The sequence below is a fragment of the Cetorhinus maximus genome, chromosome 1, assembly GCF_964194155.1.
Source record: "Cetorhinus maximus chromosome 1, sCetMax3.hap1.1, whole genome shotgun sequence".
NCBI lineage: Eukaryota > Metazoa > Chordata > Chondrichthyes > Lamniformes > Cetorhinidae > Cetorhinus > Cetorhinus maximus.
Window position 1 is genome coordinate 102,258,594 of NC_135879.1, and position 20,666 is coordinate 102,279,259.

Here is a 20,666-nt window from a genome sequence, read left to right on the forward strand (position 1 = left end):
GAGAGTTTGCCAAAGAATTACATTGTTTTCAGCTGTGTAAACAGCAGAAGAATTGACTATGTCTGTACAGTGCTGTCTAGACAAGGGCATGGAATGAACCAAGGCAAAGAGGTGCTAAGCACTGGACGACTCAACAGATTGGGAACGGGATCTGTGCCTGTGAGAGTTGGATATGAACCATCATAAGAGAGGACGACATCAGACAGCAGGCACTGCAGTGAGAAGAAGGAGGATGGAGACCGGTCATCTCCAAATCCAGGCCTACAGTTAACACTGGGAATGACCAGCTGTGTGGGTGATTGTAGGTTTCAGTCAAATTGTCGAGAAGATTGTGTTGTGAGTTGTTTTGTAAATTTTAGTCAACCTTGTATCAGGGTTTGTACTGAGGTATTGTTGTTAATTCTGGTCAAATCACAGAGGGGTTTGCACTGGGGGAATTTTGTGAGCTCAATAAACAAACAAATCTGAGGTTAAGCCAAACCCTGTGTCATGTGCATTTTGTTCATATAATTCCTGGAGTCAAGAACTATTGTAAGGGGGGACGGGACGGAATCGCTTACAATCATGGCTGACCTGGTTGTGGTCTCAACTCTACTTTGCCATCGGCCCCCCATAACCCTTGACTCCCTTGTCTATCAAAAATCTAACTCAGCCTTGTATAAATTCAATAGCCCAGCTTCCACTGCTTTCTGGGGAAGAGAATTCCACAGAATAACAATCCCCTGAGAGAAACAATTTCTCCTCATCTCCATCTTAAATGGTAGACCTCTTATTCTTAAACTGTGCCCCCTAGTTCTAGTCTCTCCTATAAGTGGAAACGTCCTCCTGGTTTCCACCCTATCAGGTTCCCTCAGGATCTCGTTCTTCTGAACTTCAATGGGCATAGGCCCAACCGGTTACAGGTTAGTGACAGTCCTGGAAACAATGTTCGGATATCCCTCATACTCACTGGCAACTGTGTCTAAATTCTTCATATGTGTTCTCTGCTGGTAAAGTTCTGCACTGAAAGTGTATATTTGTAAAAGTACCCTGTAATACTAATGGAGTGAAGTTATTCTCTGTAATATTAGTGAACAAGTTAATTGCTGATGGAATTTAACATGAATACTATCACATAGTGAAATCCTTTTAGAGTCTCTTAATATTAGGATTTTGAAGCACATATCTCAATCAAGTGGAATGACTGCCACCTTCCTGTTATGATGGATCAGGCAGTTCTGAAAACCTGGCTTTCTCCTGAAACCATTTAACAGTGTGCTCTTTCAGTTGCTGTGCTTTATTCCAGTCTCTCCCACATTGCTACCATAGGCTGTATTTTAACATCAGACAGGAAGCTGGTGGAAGTGAATGCCAAACCTGCATGTAAAGGAGACTTCAAGGGAGGCCTAGCAGATTGTAACTGCTCGGCTGCTTTTAAATGCCACTGGTCAGCTCTTTTCCTGTTTATGGCAGAAAGCTGAAGGTGGGGGTGGTGGTGGTTGGAGTGGGGGGGGTGGGGTGTGAAAGATGGCCAGAGGCCAAACACTAGCAACAAGATAAGGCTGACAGTAGCATGGTAAATTCAGAAGGGGAGGTTAGGGAATGGGGAAATGTTTGCAGTTGCAGGGACTTAATGGCTGGTAGTGGGGGTAATAATGATACTAAGAATAATAATAATTGTATTTTATTCAAGAAACATATTTGCAGGCCAAAGGCTGATTTGCAGTGTGACTTACCTTGGAAAATTCATATATAAAAGAATCAAGTTTAAAACTTGGAAACACGTGACAATCATGTGGAAACAAAAACAGACAAACAAATTCAGCAGGTAAGAGGTAAATGGTGGATGGGATATAAAAAAGAAGGAATATTGAATGAAAATTATATTAAAATGACAAACTAATACACCATTCCTACATTACAGGCTCCTAAGGAAGTTGAGGCCCAAGCTTCCTGTCACTTCTAGTCCCAATCAGGAAGTTCTTTTACCTTAACTAGAGTGCAGGGATACAGAGCTCAGAAAGGTACATCATGGAATCCCTACTGAAAGTTATTAATCAGACTCTTGCCAATACCCAAGTGTTTCAATACTAATATACAAATCCTTAACGTACATGCATAGAATCTCTTTGTTTGCTATTTTTGTAGATGGTGTTGGCAGCTCTAATTAAAATAATGGACAAAATAATTTAATATGAACATGATAAACATTCATACACCAACATCTGAAAAACCCAATTTCAAAATATTTATTTCCACAGCTCCGTCTTGCTTTCCCCTCTTGCCTCAACTGCTGCCAAAATGAGCAGGGTTAAAATGAGCTATGAGGCGTATAATCAGCAGCTCGTTTTTTACTGCTTCCCTGCTACTTTCCCACCATTGTGGGAGAGTTAAAATCCCCCCCTAATCTAACTTCAATATTTGTCCTTAGTACTTGTTCTGAGGCTGTCTCTATCCAGCCAGCACTGAGTGTGAGTTGGCTGGCATCATCTGAATTGACTTTCAAAGAAAAGTGTATTCAATGTTTGGCAAACTTTATTGTCATTTTGCACAAAAGCACCAAGGCAAATTCAAAAAAGAGCATGTTTACCATTCAGATCAAATTAAAGGGAGAGGATTACCGAAACAAAATTTAAAGTAAAAATAGCAACCAACAAGAGTTCATGTAGATCAGTCATTCAGAGAGGAAAGCAAGAGAACCATGAAAACAAAAGGCTGGAAAGTAGACATTTCAAATATTGAGGTATGAATTCTTAACACTTTCATATGAAATTCTTTTGTCTACTATTTTAACAGAGCTTTGCAACTGGCTTAAAATAATAGCTTAAAGCCTCTGGGGAAATGCCAGACAAAGGAATGCTGACAATTTGAATATTAATATTTAAATAGTTGAATTTCAGAACAAAATGACTCAAGGTTTTTGGGTGTGAATAACATTTCTTATGGTCCAACATCACCCAGAAACATCCTCAAAATACATGTCAGCTGTGGTCAGAGGCCCTTAGTTTCTAACTTAAGTTACAGGTGTTGGAAAAGAGTTTGCAATGCTGCTAATGAAACATCAACACCGACTCCTCATCCAACCCTCTGACTTCCTCTCGACCCTCCAACGCCCCTCCACCCCTGACCCTTCCACTCCTCCGTGACTCTCTGACTCCTCCCTGAACTTCTGTTCGACTCTCCTGACACTCCGACTCCCTGACATCCCGACTCCCTCCACGGATCTTCCAACTTCATCCGACTTCCCGGCTCTCCTACAATGCTCTGACTGCCCCTGACCTGACCTGACCTAACCTCACCACTCTACCCACCAATATCATTCTGCCACCTACCATTCTGCCACCCTAGTCACTCTGCCACTCTACACACCCTGCCACCTACCATCTGCCACTCTACCCACCCTGCCAGCAACCACCTTGCAATCCTACCCACTCTGCCACATACCACTTGAAACCTACCACCCTTCCACTTACTACTAACACCATGCCACCCTGCCAACCTAACTAGCTGGCAACCTGTCCTCTGCCACCTGCCAGCCTACTCGCCCCACCCACTTACCCACTTACCTCACTCGCACTCATTCACTTACACACTGAAAAGCTCTTAAGAAGCTCTTAAAATTCCCAAAGATTTTCAGTGTGCTGGTGAATGAAGACTTACCAGGTTACGTCCGCTAGTACTGTAAAAAGGGGGTGTGGCTTAGTTTCTCCCCAGTGATCCTGCTCCAAGAGGACAGGCTCCGAGAACAGGTACACTCCGTATTTCTGAAGAGGCCCGGTCCATCTGTCTAGGCCAGAAATGTGGAGCTCCAGCATTGGGTAAGAAAGTAGGAGCAGAGTGGCAATTTGACAGTGGTTGCCGATCCTTAGAAGGTTCAGACCAATATATTTTACAACAAACAAAGCTTATTCACTAGGCAAACACAGTCTATTTTCTGAATCTATTTAATAAAATCTGAAATGAATAGATGCCCAAAGCTGCAGCAACTTCTCCTGATAAATGCATAGTGATTTGCATAGCAAAATGCGCTAGAATACAGTTACACAATGGGCGGAATTTTATGCTCCCACCAGCAGTGGGAATTGTGGCGGGCAGGGGAGTAAGTTTTGGCAGGAGGCCAAAAATCAGCTTCCTGATGTTGGGAAATTAGTTTGGAATCTTGTTCTCCTGACTTGCATGGTGGGTTAATCATCTATCTGCTCATCTATGTTGGGAATCCCATTTGTATTTCATGAATGCTCATTGAAAGCCTAACACACCGGAATCTTGTCCCCCCCCTCCAAATTTAGCACCCTGTCAGCGGGAATTTAGAACATTCTGTTTCGCGACTGTACATAAGTGGCATTCACCTGGCGAGGTTGACATCTTCCTGGGCTTTCAGGTCAGTAGACGCTCCTTTCACCTTTCTTTCACACCATCACTGAGAGATATTGGCTACCTGTCACACATGCTGTGCCAAGGCTGGGCACAGGGGAGGGATTTAAGCCAGGACTGCTGAGGTTGTTTTGGGGGTGTTCTGGGGGGAGCCAAGGAGTAGAGTGGAAGAGTGAATGGCTGTCCTGGTGCCGTTCAAATGTGGCACCCAGCGTTGGAGCCTACGAGGTGGGCCACTTCCTGCCCGCCACGTCATGAGATTCGATGTGCTCCTCACGGCTGCATAATTAATGAGTTAAACAGCTTAATATCTCGCGTGTTCAGCCACCCCACTCTCCAGATGAAGTCACTCCGACTTTTGCTCCCATCACTGAACTTATTCTCCGTAATGGAAAATTCCACCCAATATAAATTGACTATTCCTCCAGCAAAGTGCAGTGAGTGGAGGCTAGTTGCACACAAACTATGTGCATAAAATCAATCCCAGTCACTCAAAACAGTGGGGTCTCCAGGTGTGATTGGTGAAAGAAACTATCCAAACATCTCCATTCTAGCTGAGAACAGTGGTGTCACTATATGCAGCTGAAAATGTTAGCCTTGATTTTCTGATGGTAAGAAAAAATGAGTGGAGCTTGCCCAGAGAGCTTAGAAATATGGTAAGATACAGCTCTCAAAGGGCTGCAGCAATCTATTAAAGACAAAGTTGAATTGGAGATGGAAACAAGTGAGAAATTGATAAAGTGGAGAAATGTTTCTCTTCAAGCTGAGGAATATAGGCAGTGAACTTTGTATTTTGATGGTGACCCTTGGGGCTGAGCAAACTGACCAGTTTACAATCCTACATATTCCTCTGTTCAAATTGAGGAGCTTCAGAGTGTTCAGGTAGAATATTTGTGAGTTCAAGCTCCACTCCAGGTCTCAAACATGTAATATGGTGTAGTACCAAGGAATTGCTTTTTGGATGGGACAGTAAATCAAGCTCAGTTGGTATTTCTGTGGAGGTCTGGTAGTGGTTGTATGAACGAGCAATGTGGTTGTTCAGCAATAAGACCTCTTTTGACAGGAGGCACCCAAAGGAGGGTGACCTCCCTTGGGAGTGAGGATCAATCTGCAATAAAAACATTGTCTGAGTTAAAGGAAGGCTTCTCACTAAGTCAGCACAGTTACTCACCTGTAAATGAGAAAGGGGTTTGGTAGTATTTGAAGGAAGGTGCAGGTGAGCGCATTTTCTTATTTCTGTACCTATTTATTGTAGCATGTGGCAATCAAGTTGAGACTCACCAAAGCCTCTGGGGGATATGCTTTCAAGCATCATACACAATCATTCCCATTTTATGTATACTGATTCATTTATGCCAAAGATGTACAGCATACTATTCCTCTTGATGGAGTTGCTGTTCAAGGAACAGCAAACAGAAATTCAGGCTTCCAGACAAAGAACCTCCTGTGCTGGAAAGCTTTCTCAGCAGGGTCAGCAGCCATGGGTGTCAATGTTACCCCTTCCCAGAGTTTCTTCCTCTTCCAAGAATGGATTTATAAACTGTTGTTTACTGATGGCATGATGACTGTGTCCTGGTCAAGAAGTACAAAATGTTGACACTAGGAAGAAGAATAAGCACTGGAAACTATAACCAAAATGGTCTTTGTCTACAGGATCTCTTGGCAGCCTTGCATCTCGTGAGATGATGGTTCTTACCATTGTGGTCAATTCTGTGTTAAACATCATCTGGCATTGCTCAGTAGCCCCACTCTGGCATGTAGTCCCTGCCCCATTTGTTGCAGAGGAAGACAGTGGACTGAGAAGGTGCAGGATTCACTGCCCTGTGTTTGCTCTGGGCCCTCTTCTCGGCCAGCTGAGCTTTTTGCTCCTGCTCCTCCAATGTTTCTCCGAACAATCAACCTCCAGAGGTCACGGCCATCACGACAGAATGCAGCATAGGAAGTGATTTAAGAGTATTGGAACACATGTTGAAACTGTCTGCAGCATGTGCGGCAAAGCTAGTTAAAGCAAATACAGAGTTACATACAACGTGGAATAGAACATAAATTACAGAGTGTGATACTGAGCCACTTACGGAATTTTGTTTCATCTGCGTTTGTAGAACTGTGTGCAGTTCCTGTCACCATATTATAGGAAGAATATTGTGGATCTGAAAAAGTTGTCCTTACCAAGTATCAGTCACCTGAGTTTTATGAGGACAGATTACAGAAACATGTGGAAATGATGGTTCACACTAACTGCCTATCTTAATTGTCCTGAGCTGTTTGTGGGATTAGCACACTGAATTAAAACAGCTCTGTGTTGAACATGGAGCAGAGTCTTCTGCCTGTTGGGTGGGCTGGTCGGGAGCGGCTGCGGGCAGGAGCAGAGCCAATCGCTGCCAGCGATCGGCTGCATGCCGCCATTTTACATGGGTAGGCCAATTAAGACCCACCCAGCGTGACGTGCACCTGGAAGCACTCAGCGCTACCTGTGTGGGCGGAGGGAGAGTGAAAGAGTGCATGTGCGTGAAAGAGTGCAGAAATCTCCCTGAGGCACAGAGCTACCTCAGGGAGATAAAGTTCAAATTGAAAGTTTGAAAAAAAGGAAAGATAAAAATTACTCAGACATGTCACCTCATGTAAAAATATCACATGAGCTGGGACATGTTTATGAAGTGTCAAAATTTTTTTTATTCATTTAATAAAACCTTCATGAAACCTCACCCCGCCCGTGGATGAGGTTTCATGCAAAATGTGAAGGCCGCTTGGGCTCTTCACCTGCCCGCCAACCTTAAAGTTGGACGGGCAGCCCTGTCAATTCAGTTAATTGGTTTATTAATGGCTTTAACAGGCCTTTGACAGTTCGGCGGGTGTGCAGCCGCCTCCAGTGCGCGCCCACCGAATGAAAGACCGGAATGAAACACGCCCGATGTCACCATGTGTCATTTTACGCATTGGCGTGCGGGGCCCGCCCCCACACGCTAAAGAGAAAATTTTGTCCATGGGATATACTGTGTGACTGGGCTTAAGGCAAGGGTTTCTTTGTTAAGATGAAGGAACTGATAGAATGTGTGAAAGCCACTCATTTGTATTTGATGGTCTGGGAGTTGTTGATCTGGTCTGTGTGTGTATTATAATAATAAAATGATCGGGAAAATTTAAGTGGACAGAAGGTGTTAAATGATTGGAATGGACTACATGACAAAGCAATCATGATTAATAACAGCAATTTTAACAAGGAACGGAACAGACAATTTTCAAGAAAAGCAACTGAGGAATATAGGCAGTGAAATTTGTTATTTTGATGGTGACCCCTGGGGCTGAGCAAACTGACCAGTTTACAAACCTGCATATTCCTCTGTTCAAATTGAGGAGCTTCAGAATGTTCCGGTAGAATATTTGTGAGTTCAAGCTCCACTCCAGGTCTCATACATGTAATCTGGTGTAGTACTAAGGAATTGCTTTTTGGTATAGAAGTGTTGACCTTTGGGTGGGACAGTACACCAAGCTCAGTTAGTATGTGGAGGTGCGGTTATGGTTGTATGAATGAGTAATGTGGTTGGTCAGCAATAAGGTTCTGCAACCCATTTGCTCAGTGGGGGCAACATTTTTTAAGATGTTGCTTTGAGAGTTTCTAAATTTCAAGTTTTGAGTGGGGAAGAGGGTTAAACTATGAGAAAATGACTTACCTTTGAATTTTTAACCAGCTTCCAGGCTCCCTGAAGATTCTCCAGCTCAATGGGGGGGTTTGGAAACACACCACATTACCATGAGTTTTGGGCCACTCGGGGCTGAGGGTCCCAGCTAATAGTCTTACAGGAAATGAAATGGCAGGCTACCTGTGCCCCTTCCTCCCTCATAAGCATTGGAGCCAAGGGCTTGCATCTTCTGTAGTCACAGGCCAGCCTCCCCAGGAAAGCCTGGAAATCCTGGGACGATGTAAATGCAGAAGAATGGAACTCTGTTCCTTTTCATGACTTCTGCACTAGAAAAACAGAGATTCCACTGGAGCAACGGTGTGTAAATCTACCTTAATGGTTCTGATTCTCCAATCAGGTACCTAGTTTTCTGTTCGTCTAAATTAATGCATGTAAAATTAGTGAGTGGGGATCCAGAATTTTCCAACTTGTAATCCCTGTGAGCATTGCTCCTAGCTGGAAGTCATAATCAGGAAATTAATCTTAACAGAATCACAGGAGAATTTCGCAATTAGACTACAGCCCCCACACTTGAGGTAGCCTCAATGCTTGCGTTATTTTTGGCATTTTTTTTTCAGTCCTAGATTCTGGTCTAGAAATGATATTTATTCCTTAACCGAGTGCCAGCTAGATATGATATCTCCGGATTTGCCTTCAGAAATGAAAGGGCTTATTCAATCCTGCACTGTTAGTATAAATTCTCTGTAACATGGCCTATGGCTGAACACAGCTCTGTATATTTTGGACCTCATTTAAATCTGCTCAACAGCTCTCCTTTGGGTACTGGCTGATAACCTCGCTGAAAAATCATCTTAACAAATGAGATCATTTAAAAAATTTATATTTAGAGATGCCGCACCCCTAGCTAAGCTGTTCCAGTACAGCTACAACACTGGCATCTACCCAGCTATGTGGAAACTTGCCCAGGTACGTCCTGCACACAAAAAACAGGTCAAATCCTGCACTGTTAGTATAAATTCTCTGTAACATGGCCTATGGCTGAACACAGCTCTGTATATTTTGGACCTCATTTAAATCTGCTCAACAGCTCTCCTTTGGGTACTAGCTGATAACCTCGCTGAAAAATCATCTTAACAAATGAGATCATTAAAAAGATTTATATTTAGAGATGCCGCACCCTTAGCCAAGCTGTTCCAGTACAGCTACAACACTGGCATCTACCCAGCTATGTGGAAACTTGCCCAGGTACATCCTGCACACAAAAAACAGGTCAAATCCAACCCGGCCAATTACTGCCCCATCAGTCTACTCTCCATCATCAGTAAAGTAATGGAAGGGGTCATCAACAGTGCTATCAAACGGCGCTTGCTTAGCAATAACCTGCTTACTGACGCCCAGCTTGGGTTCCACCAGGGCCACTCAGCTCCTGACCTCATTACAGCCTTGGTTCAAACATGGACAAAAGAGCTGAGCTCCCAAGGTGAGGTGAGAGTGACTGCCCTTGACATCAAGGCAGCATTTGACCGTGTGGCATCAAGGAGCCCTAGCAAAACTGGAGTCAATGGGAATCAGGGGAAAATTCTCCGCTGGTTGGAGTCATAACTAACACAAAGGAAGATGGTTGTGGTTGTTGGAGGTCATCTCAGCTCCAGGACATCACTGCAGGAGTTCCTCAGGGTATTGTCCTTGGCCCAACATCTTCAGCTGCTTCATCAATGACCATCTTTCCATCATAAGGTCAGAAGTGGGGATGTTCGCTGATGATTGCATGATGTTCAGCACCATTTGTGACTCCTCAGATACTGAAGCAGTCCATGTCCAAATGGAGCAAGACCTGGACAATATCCAGGCTTGGGCTGGCAAGTGGCATGTAACATTCGTGCCACACAAGTGCCAGGCAATGACCATCTCCAACAAGAGATAATCCAATCATTGCCCCTTGATATTCAATGGCATTACCATCACTGAATCCCCCGCTATCAACATCCTGGGCATTACCATTGACCGGAAACTGAACTGGACTAGCCATATAAATACTGCGGCTGCAAAAACAGGTCAGAGGCTAGGAATTGTGCGGTGAGTAACTCACCTCCTGACTCCCCAAAGCCTGCCCGCCATCTACAAGGCACAAATCAGAAGTGTGATGGATGAGTGCAGCTCCCACAACACTCAAGAAGCTTGACACCGTCCAGGACAAAGCAGCCCGCTTGATTAGCACCACATCCACAAACATTCACTCCCTCCACCGCTGACGCACAGTAGCAGCAGTGTGCACCATCTACAAGATGCATTACAGGAATTCTCCAAGGCTCCTGCGATACCCCCTTCCAAGCCCACGACCACCACCAGCTAGAAGGACAAGGGCAGCAGATAGATGGGAACAATATCACCTGGAAGTTCCCCTCCAAGTCAGTCACCATCCTGACTTGGAAATATATCGCTGTTCCTTCACTGTCGCTGGGTCAAAATCCTGGAACTCCCTTCCTAACCGCACTGTGGGTGTACCTACACCACATGGACTGCAGCGAGTCAAGAAGGCAGCTCACCACTACCTTCTCAACGGGAACTAGCAATGAACGCTGGCCCAACCAGCGAAGCCCACATCCTGTAGATGAATAAAAAAAAGAGGAAATTATTTTGCACTGAAAGCATTTAAAACTGAAAAGGTTCTTCCTGCTCCTTTAATAACAACAATTAAACCAAACTAGAACAATTACCGTAAATAAAATAGCCACACCAACATTTGTTCATTCTGGGGAAAATGTGACTATTTATCACTTCTGTGGTCTTGTGATTAATGTGCATTTCACGCTTTTCAATGAATGATCGGAACATACATTCAAACCACTCACCAAAAAGAGAACAAAGATCTAATTAAACCACATGGCTTTAATGGCATTTGTAGATACTTTACTTAGATTAGCAATGCTGGTTGCATTTTAAATAAGCTCAAAGAATGTGCCAGATGTAATCATTAGAATGAGAAAAGAGCACTACCAAAAAATAGACCATTTGCCAGCTAATCAATGTCCATAAAGTTCTTAAATTATTTTACTCTGAGCAGACATTAAGGTGCATGGATTAATTTTATTGCACAATGGCACAAACACAAAGTAGCTCTAAAGTTGAGTTTAATTGGCATCAGTTTATTCTGTTGCTGCTTGTTATTGTGCAGCAGAGAACAGGACAAAATTTCCATTCAAATTACATTAGGCTGATCTCAAATGAATGCACAACAAGTAATAAGATAAAACCTCAGCTCATATTAAAGATGTGGAATAAACTCAGTTATATAATAGACAAAAAGAAAATTTTGAGGCACTTGAATGTACAAAATATGCTAAAGCACCTTTTATTGTTTTTTTTATTCGTTCATGGGATGTGGGTGTTGCTGGTTAGGACAGCATTTGTTGCCCCTCCCGATTTGGCCTTGAGAAGGTGGTGGTGAGCTGTCTTCTTAACTGCTGCATTCCCTGTGGTGTAAGTACACCCACAGTGCTGTTAGGCAGGGACTTCCAGGATTTTGACCCAGTGACAATGAAGGGACAGCGATATATTTCCAAGTCAGGGTGGTGAATGACTTGGAGGGGAACTTCCAGGGGGTGGTGTTCCTATCCAACTGCTGCCCTCGTCCTTCTAGATGGTAGTGGTCACGGGTTTGAAGGTGCTGTCGAAGGAACCCCAGTGACTTGCTGCTGTGCACACATGTATTTTTGTTGTAATAATAGCCTCAAGCATTTTTAAACAAAAAAATTAACATTTATATTTTTGCACATTTATTTTTAGGACCTTATTTTGTCATAATTGAACGTTTTATTTTTTTGAAAAGTGGGTTATTGTCCATTAATTCATCAGACAACATTTACAGGACATCAGAAGGACAGGAACAGACTAGAAAAGAGGATACATGTAAAAGTAAATTGTTAATACCCACTTTCAAATGACTGATTTCCAGGTCAGGGTAAACGATAGTGGTTGATTTTGTTGTGCTCCAGATTCAATATTTCATGATGATGGTGGTACAAGATGAAAGAAAATCTTTCAAAGATCTCAGCAGACACCAGGGCCCCACTGACCACACCCACAATACCAGTAACCATATGCTGTAAAGCAGGTAAGTTTAAAGGTCCAGCCGCTTTCAGAAGCCAGGGAAAGGTTAGTCGTAGGGGTCCCATGGTGGGGTCGGGGAGGTTCAGGGGGTCTCATGGGGGTCAGGGGGTAGTCATGGGGTCCTGTGGGGGGTCAATGGTGGGGTAGGGGGTAGTCCCATGGGGTGTTGGGGGCTAGGGGGAGTTCCATTAGGGGTCGGGAGTCAGTACTATAGTTACCCAAAAGTTAGAAGTGGTTTTAATTCTTCCAACTTTTACTGGGTAACTATTAATGTAAGATAGTTGGAACCATCCAAAGTTTGCAATTTATATCACAGGGGAGGATCTTCTCTTCAGTGAACGGGGGCGGAGCCCACTCGCCGATGTGTAAAATGATGCGGGGTGACGTCGGGCGGAACTCCCGAAATCACTCTGCGTCATTTCCATTTTCAAGTTGGCGGGGGCGCAGCCGAATCAGCTGTGCGCCTGCTGACCTGTCAACGGCCTATTGAGGCCATTTAAAAAGTACTTAACATCATTAATGGACCTGCCCGTCCAATCTTAGGATTGGCGGGCAGGCTGGGAGCCCCAGCGGGTTTAAGAAAAAGCATAACACCTCATCCATGGGTGGGATGAGGTTTCATGAGGGTTTTAAAATATTTGATAAAAGTTTCAGTAAAAGTGATGGACATGCCCCAACTCATGTGACAGCGTCACAAGAGGGGACATGTCAGGGCAATTTTGATATTGTTTCTTTATCATTTTTAAATTTGGCGCCGATCTCCCTGAGGCAGCACTTAGCTCCTGGCTGAGGGAATTTCCCCTCCCCGCCCACACAGGGAGAGCATAGTGCTTCCTGGCAGATGTCACGCTGGGCGGGCCTTAATTGGCCCTCCCACATAAAATGGCGGCACGCCCCCGATTGGGGGTGCCGATTGGAGGTGCGCCTGCCCATGCCCGCTCCTGCACTTCCCTCCCAACGGAGGGAGAATCTTTCCCATAGTTTCAGGTGGTTCCCATTGCAGAGCAATTGCCCAATGGAAATTTGAACTTCCCGGGCAATTGCCGTACAATCCTTACCTGGGGACTTCCGGGGAAGGGGTGGGGGGAGTGGGTGGATTGGGAGGATGGGGTTGGGGGTACTCCCAGTTATGACGTCCTGGAGCTCAGATGTTAGGGGCCGTAGTTTATGTTCATGTGGCTGTATGTATGCTTGCATAGGAGGAAGCAAGAAGAGAGACAGGACCTAAGAGGGGGAATTTTCCTCCCTGTTTTGCCTGGTGAATACTCTGTTCCTAGGGACAGCAAAGAGTAAAAAATCCTGAGATTATTACATATCTCTACTGTACTTCCCCAGAATTTCCCTCATGCCTCTAAATATTTGGGTTCCAGAATTAGATGAGTAAATATCTTAGAGGGTTCTAGGGCTGGAGGAAATTACAGAAATAGGGAGGGGAAAGGCAATGGAGAGGTTTGAAAGCAATGAGAGTTTTAAAATTGAGGCATTAGTTAACTGGTAGCCAATATAGATCATCAAGAACAGGGGGAATGGGTGAATGGGCTTGGTGTAAGTTGTTATGAACCCCATAGAGATCAATAACTTTTAAAAAGACATTTGAATTTCCAATAACTGACTGGAAGGATCACATGACAAAATTTCAGGTTTTAAGACTTTAACTGTAATAAACAACCAAAAACAATATTAACTAAACACTATTAACTTAAACTTAAATATTAAACTCTAGATTACAGGAAAATTTCCCTCATTTAACTTCGCAAATGATTGAAAATTCCCCACCATGGTCATACTTTATGCTATCCCTTATGTGGACAGTTTATTCACCTGGAACCAAGCTAAACCTGAGTTGGAGGCCTAGAATGTAGCTAATTAGCATTTTTACCTGGATAAAAGGCTCATGTGATTCATGTCACTATGGGGATGGGCTTTGAGGGAAGAGTCCATAGCAAGCCATTGTAGTATTGGGTTAGATTTTTTTCTACGGTACACCTAAAACTCACAGAGGCAAGGCAGTCTGCAAGAATCTGAATTACATGGGCCTTGTATCCAGGTAAAAATGCTAATTAGCTATATTCTAGTTCCCCAATTCCATTTTAGCTTAGAATTAAATGGACAGTTTAAAGTACAGGGGCGGCATGATGGTGCAGTGGTTAGTGCTGCTGCCTCACAACTCCAGGGACCTGGGTCAATCCTAATCTCGTGTATCTATCTGTGTGGAATTTTCACATTCTCCCCCGTGTCTGTGTGGGTTTCCGTTGGGTGCTCTGGTTTCCTCCCACCATCCAAAGAGGTGCTGGTTAGGTGGATTGACTATGGTAAATTGTCCCCCAGTGTGTGTGTGTGTGTGAGTGTGTGCCCTGTGATGGACTGGCGTCCGACCTGGGTGTGCCCCGCCTAGATTCCATTACCTGTTGGGATAGGCTCTGACTCCCCGCGACCCTGAATTGGATGAAGCGGTTCTGGAAGAGTGAGTAAAGTGAGAAGAATTTAAAGCACAGCTGTTTATCAAACCTGATATTCCTAACACCTTGCTGTGAGACTTGGAGACCGCCAGTCAACTCACAGTCAGCGCAGATGGACTTGCCATTGTCTACAGATGTGAACATTTTGTACCTTCCTCTCCTTTAACCACCAATCCATTCAGACTTTTTGTCAGGCAGAATTCAGAGCAAGTCACATGACCCCCTTCATTTCACCGCTTTACCTTAAATTAAAGAGACAGTCCCAAAACATCATAATCTTATTAACTTCATATTTGAAACATCTCCCCCTAAAAGATTAAAAATCAAAACTGAAGTGATGTTTTTTCAACAACACAATCAAAATATAACATTATAAATACCAACTTACTACATTCAAACAAGTAATATTTGCTTCCTTGTTTAATTTCACCATTACCCAATCCACATCAACACTCTTACATGGATTAACCCATTACCACCAATCACATGTGACAATTAAGATTTACAGACTGTCTTGTATAAGTTTTTAAGGTTCTCTCATAAATGATAATTCACTTCATTGCTCGTGGCTTCACTTTCCATTTTGCATCAGAGAATATCACACTTCTCACTTTGCACAGTTTGTACAGTTTTTGTGTCTGTTTGTAGAACTTTTACAAGAAACACACTGTTACTTTCTGACAATCATTGTGATTTTCAAATTCCATTAGTTGTAAATTGTAAATCAAGCTGAAATCTGCTGTCATAGTTCCTCCCAGCACCTGGCTTCAGCATTTCCCTTTGTTCTTCTTTAGAAGAAAAGACAGCATTGTCATTAGGGTGTTAACTTTTAAGCACAATCTTTGAACCAGCTTGTTCAGGCTTTAACTCTGGATCTCCATTCTCTTTCATGGCTGTAAATTTTTTAATGTTTAAGTTATACAGAAGGTTTCAGCCAGACAAACAGCTGAATTGTCCTCCTCCTGTTTAAATGCCTGATTACAGTTCTCCTTCACTGCTTTAAGAATCTCTTTAAGGTCATGCCGATGATCAGTCAAGAATAGCTGATACTCTTTTCTATCCAGTGCACCATTATTTTAAATTGTTTTCTCCATTCAGCATGAACTTTACTCAACTCCTCTCTCAAAAGAGGAGCAGTTTCATCATCCTGAAGTTTTGATTTTTTTAATTCATTCATGGGATGTGGGCGTCGCTGGCTAGGAAAGCATTTATCACCCATCTCAAATTGCCCTTGTTTAAGGGATATTTAAGAGTCAACCACAGTCCTCTGGGTCCGGAGTCACATATAGGCCAGACCAGGTAAGGACAGCAGATTTCCTTCCCTCAGGGACATTAGTGAACCAGATGGGTTTTTACAGCAATTGACAATGGTTTCATGGTCATCATTAGACTTTTAATTGAACTCAAATTCCGCCATCTGCTATGGTGGGATTCAAACCCAGGTCCCCAGAGCATTACCCCGGGTCTCTGGATTACTAGTCTAGCGACAATACCACTACCACTACGCCATTGCCTCCCTCAGATTTTCCATTCCAGAACCCAAATTCTTCCTTATAGCTCCACTGTATCAGCATTAGGCACAGCTAAGTCATTTTGTTTTAAAGCATTTTCTTCCTTTGTTCCTCTATCAACCTTGAGTGATGCAGCTGTTTGCTTTACCACCTACTGCCTAGGTTCTACCAGCAGGTTTAATTCAGACAGCTTCATTAATTTTTGGCTACTATTAACTCTTTGTTGTCAATCTGATGTTCCAGTATTCTTTTTAATCTCAGAAATCTGAAATTTTGACTCTTTGGACTCGTCTTTGGTTGGAACTGTAATTTTCACAATAGAGGTACATTAGTAATGGATTTATGTATGCCACTTGATTTATTTGATATATTTTCAACTTTTGCCAGTTCACAGGACTTCTTTGACCTCTGTGGAGATGGTAAGGCTTTGCGTGGAATAGTCCCAGATTTGCACTAAGTGCAGTAGCGGGCGGGTAAAACAATATCTTACCCGCCAGCTGCAGTGGTGGTTCTCACGCCGTATTGTCCCAAATCTGCCTCATTCATTACGAATTGCTTGGAAACACACTGTTTCAATGGCGGGCGGGCTCTCATTCGTCCACCAGGCCATCATCTCGCCGCTTCATCACGCCGTGTGCCACATTTAAAGTGTAGCCGTGGGCACACCTCTCAGTGCTTCGGGCCCACGACTGCTGCACAGAAGTCAGGATGGCTCCAAAAAGCAAAAGGACTGCAGCCCCTCTTCAGTGACGCGTCCCTTGAGTGCCTTTTGAACGCCGTGGAGGCCGGCCAAGATGTCCCCCACCGCCGCTCTGGCCTCAGGATGGACAGCTGCATCACGATCAGCAGGGAGAGGCCCCAGACTGCGGAGTGGAGTGGCCCACATTAGACCCCTCACTCACTTTGAGGAGTGTGCGGGTGAGGACGTGGATTGCGCCTGCAGTAATGGTGAGGTTGACGGTGAACACCTTCATGAAGATCGGCATCACTTCATCCCTCTCTCAATGCACATGTGAGTGCTCTCTCTCCTGCTTTTAAATGTACTGACATGCACGAATTATTGGCAGTCAATTTCTTCTTCAAAGCAATACGCCAAGCGACCAACATACTCAGCCACCCTCAGCTCCATCCATGTCCTCACTCCCAGCCAAGAGGATACCTTCTCCATTGAAGAGCTGGAAATAAGCAGCCTGGAAGACCCGTCACAGAGCTTACCCACACATTTCACCAGCACAGAGCCAAACACCTTGGTGGAACCTAGATCTAGAGCAGGCTCGGGTTCATAATCTGGTGGTCACTGCACGGACACGTGTCTGCAGCAGGAGGAGGCAGGTTCAGCCGAGCTCCCTGGCGCTTGGAGGACTGCTGGGGAAGAGGCATCTGTGAGGACTGATTCAGGTGATGAGTCCCTGGATTTCCAACTCATTGTGGAGAATCAACAAAAGGTGTGGGAACATCACACAGAGTTGCTGGAAGCCCTCAATATAGCGGCACGTGAGTCAGAGGAGTGTGTCCGCCTGCTCTCTGGTGAAGTGGTGCCCGCATGTGCGTGTATGGAGGTCTCCATGAGGAGGATGGCAGATGCCATGGAGACTCTGGTCCAGCAGAATGTGGAGATGCATGCAAACCTGCACTCCATCGCAGGAGCCATGGGTGAGTTCCTGCAGTGGCATTATAAGAGGGAAATGGGGCACCTCAACATCCCTGCATGTGCTCCTTCCCCTCAAGGGGTCAAAGCAGGGCCCCCGGGCACTGAAGGGAGGAGGAGTGGCAGCTGGGCACTCCTGGGTCATCCACTCAGGAATCTCATGATGCTGTGCTCTCCCTCTGAGTGCTTTTCCTGTGAGCCCCTCACCCTCATCCTCTGTCACCACAGAGAGAGCAGCTGGACACAGTGATTCTGGAGGGAGAAGTGTGTGTGTGGCAGGGCCTTTCAGAGCCTCGTGCAAGCACTCTCCCACACACACGGATCCTTCACATGTCACACTAATCTCAATGTCCTGAGCATTTTCAATGCTACCTGCTGGGGTTTGCTTTCAGTTGTCCACCTGAGCAGACCAGTGTCTCCGCCTGCCCAATGATCATTCTCTCATGCAGCACCTGACCTCGCCCACCATGACTCTTGTTTCACTCTCGATTTGAGCAGCATGGTCTGAATTCAGTCTTTCATGTTCTCCCCCATCTTTTCCCCTCCCCAAGTCACCCATTTCCTTTCCCCCATCACAGTTGGTCCCCCCGCCCACCCCCCAGCATTACCTTCCACCTCCCCTCCATGACCTACCAACCACAACCCTTTTTCTTCAGGGATGTCCAGGTGAACATGCACGTTCCCGAAAATCCCACCCCCATCCACTTCCACCTCCCCAGCCTCCTCCTTTCCATCCCCAGGGTCTGTGTATGCCTTCGAGTCCCTATCAACCACCCTCAATGTCCCTTCTACTGCCACTGTTGAACCCTCACCCTCCCACCCTACCATCTCACTCTGCCGTCAGTCGTTCTCACCATTTCCTCGTTCCATCCCTAGCCTCAGTTCACTCCTCAGGAGGCAGTCATCGATTCATCAGAGACCTCCCTTGCACATTCACCTGGATATTCCCCCCTCTGGACACCTTCCCTGCCCCCCACCCCCCACCCCGTAACCCCTCCGCCCCTTGGAACCCCTTCCCTCCTTGGAACTCCTCCCTCCCCCCTGGCCCCCACCACCCCTGAGTCCTCCCCACCCCCTGGACTCTCCCCACCCTCCTTTGTCCACCCCCCCAACTTGAGCCCCGCTTAGTCCTCCCCCCTTCCTGACTCCTTCGGACACCCTTACTTCTTCCTCCAGCTTTACTCCTTCCCCCTCCCTCACCCCATCCTGATACCTTTTCCTCACCCAGTCAACCCTAGACATTCCTCTCCAACCCCCTGATACATCTTCCTCTCCCAAACACAGCTGGACCTTCCTCTACACTCCCTTAACCATCATCTGTTGTGAGCAGACCCTCAACGGTGACTTTCCACCTTATGTGAGCTGCTTCACAGCGGAGCCACGTTCATGAGAATCCACCCAGCATGCCATGGACGTTCCTCCAGGATCCCATTGCTGTTGGGCTCCAGCATCTTCTGCTCCTCGGATGTCTGCAATGTGAGCAAGGCCCTGGCGGTAAGTCCTGACTTCTGCACATCACACTTGTCAAGACATGTTCTGCACTGGCGTGCAATCACACCGATGTGGATGAACGATCCAGCGAGGGGGATGATTCCAGTGGGCTGACCTTATAATGATATGTAGATGTATTACAATGAGGTTCCCGATGTCTGATGGTGGGGAACACAGCCCATCATTGACGGGCTGAGCGGATGATCGCAAACTGGTTTCATGACATCTTGAAACCAACTTTTGGCCTTCTCGACATATTGCCCGCTCACACCACCGAACACGCCCCTGTGCCAGTGGGAATGGAAAATTCTGCCCTTTACCTCCAGCAAGGTAATTTCCTCGTGTGAAATCAATAGCATTAATAAGCAACTTAGACCCAATGCCCACAGTTACAATACCAGAAATTAAACCACATTTTAAATTAACTTTATACAACAGAGCAGTTAAACAACCTCCATTAATATCCTTAATCGATATATTCCTAAATTGCATGTCTCCTGGAGGGAGTTTTGTGTCACTACTACCATCAGTGATTGAGCTAACCCTGTACCTTTTAGAATATTTATCTGTTTGCCTGCTTCACCGGACAAAGATGTGGAATTCTCACCCATGAGTACAAAATCCTTATAATCCTCTATTATTTGATTTTTACCAATAGCAAATACATACATATTGGTTCATCACGAGCGCCATCTACTAGTGCAACATTTTCTGTAGTCATGCCATGCATGCTCACAAATGCAACCATTTTGTGTTTTAATTTTCTGCGATCTGCCTTCACATGGCTCCTCTTTTGGCAAAAATGACATGTTAGCACCCTTCAATCATACTTATCCTCCACATGGTCTTTTTTTGCAGCTCTGAGGAGCCTCTATTTTTTTCACATCTGTTATCTTTCTCATTGTAACTAATGTGCTGTTCATCATAATGTATTTTATCTCTCCAGCCTCTGTGCTTTAGAAAACAAAGGCTTGCTGCCACTTATAAGTCTGTGGGATAGTTTGTCACCATCTGCTATAACAGCAGCTTCTTTTATTTTAGAAACTTTATGGTCATCTCAGTGGACCTTATTCCTAAAGAGATGTTGATATACTGGGAACTATACTGTCCCCGACTACCACTACACTGCTGTTTACTTCCCCCACTTGAATGCCTCCCTGTACCACGATAGTCAACTTGCCCATCCATTCTGAAGTCTCCGCTCTCACCCATACAAGCTGAAAGAACCTCAAACCTGTTGGAAAATTGCAAGGGCAATTTGCAACAAAATTACCTTGAAGGCCTTGGAGCTTTTGCTTGATCTGAAGATGTGGGGATCACTGTGGAGTACCTTAACATATCATTTCTCATATAGAAATCAAATGGGGATTTCAATTTGTGAAAACGTTCTCTGAGGTTGGGCACTACAGTAAGCTGCAACCTTCACTCATGACAGATGTTGACTCAACTTTAC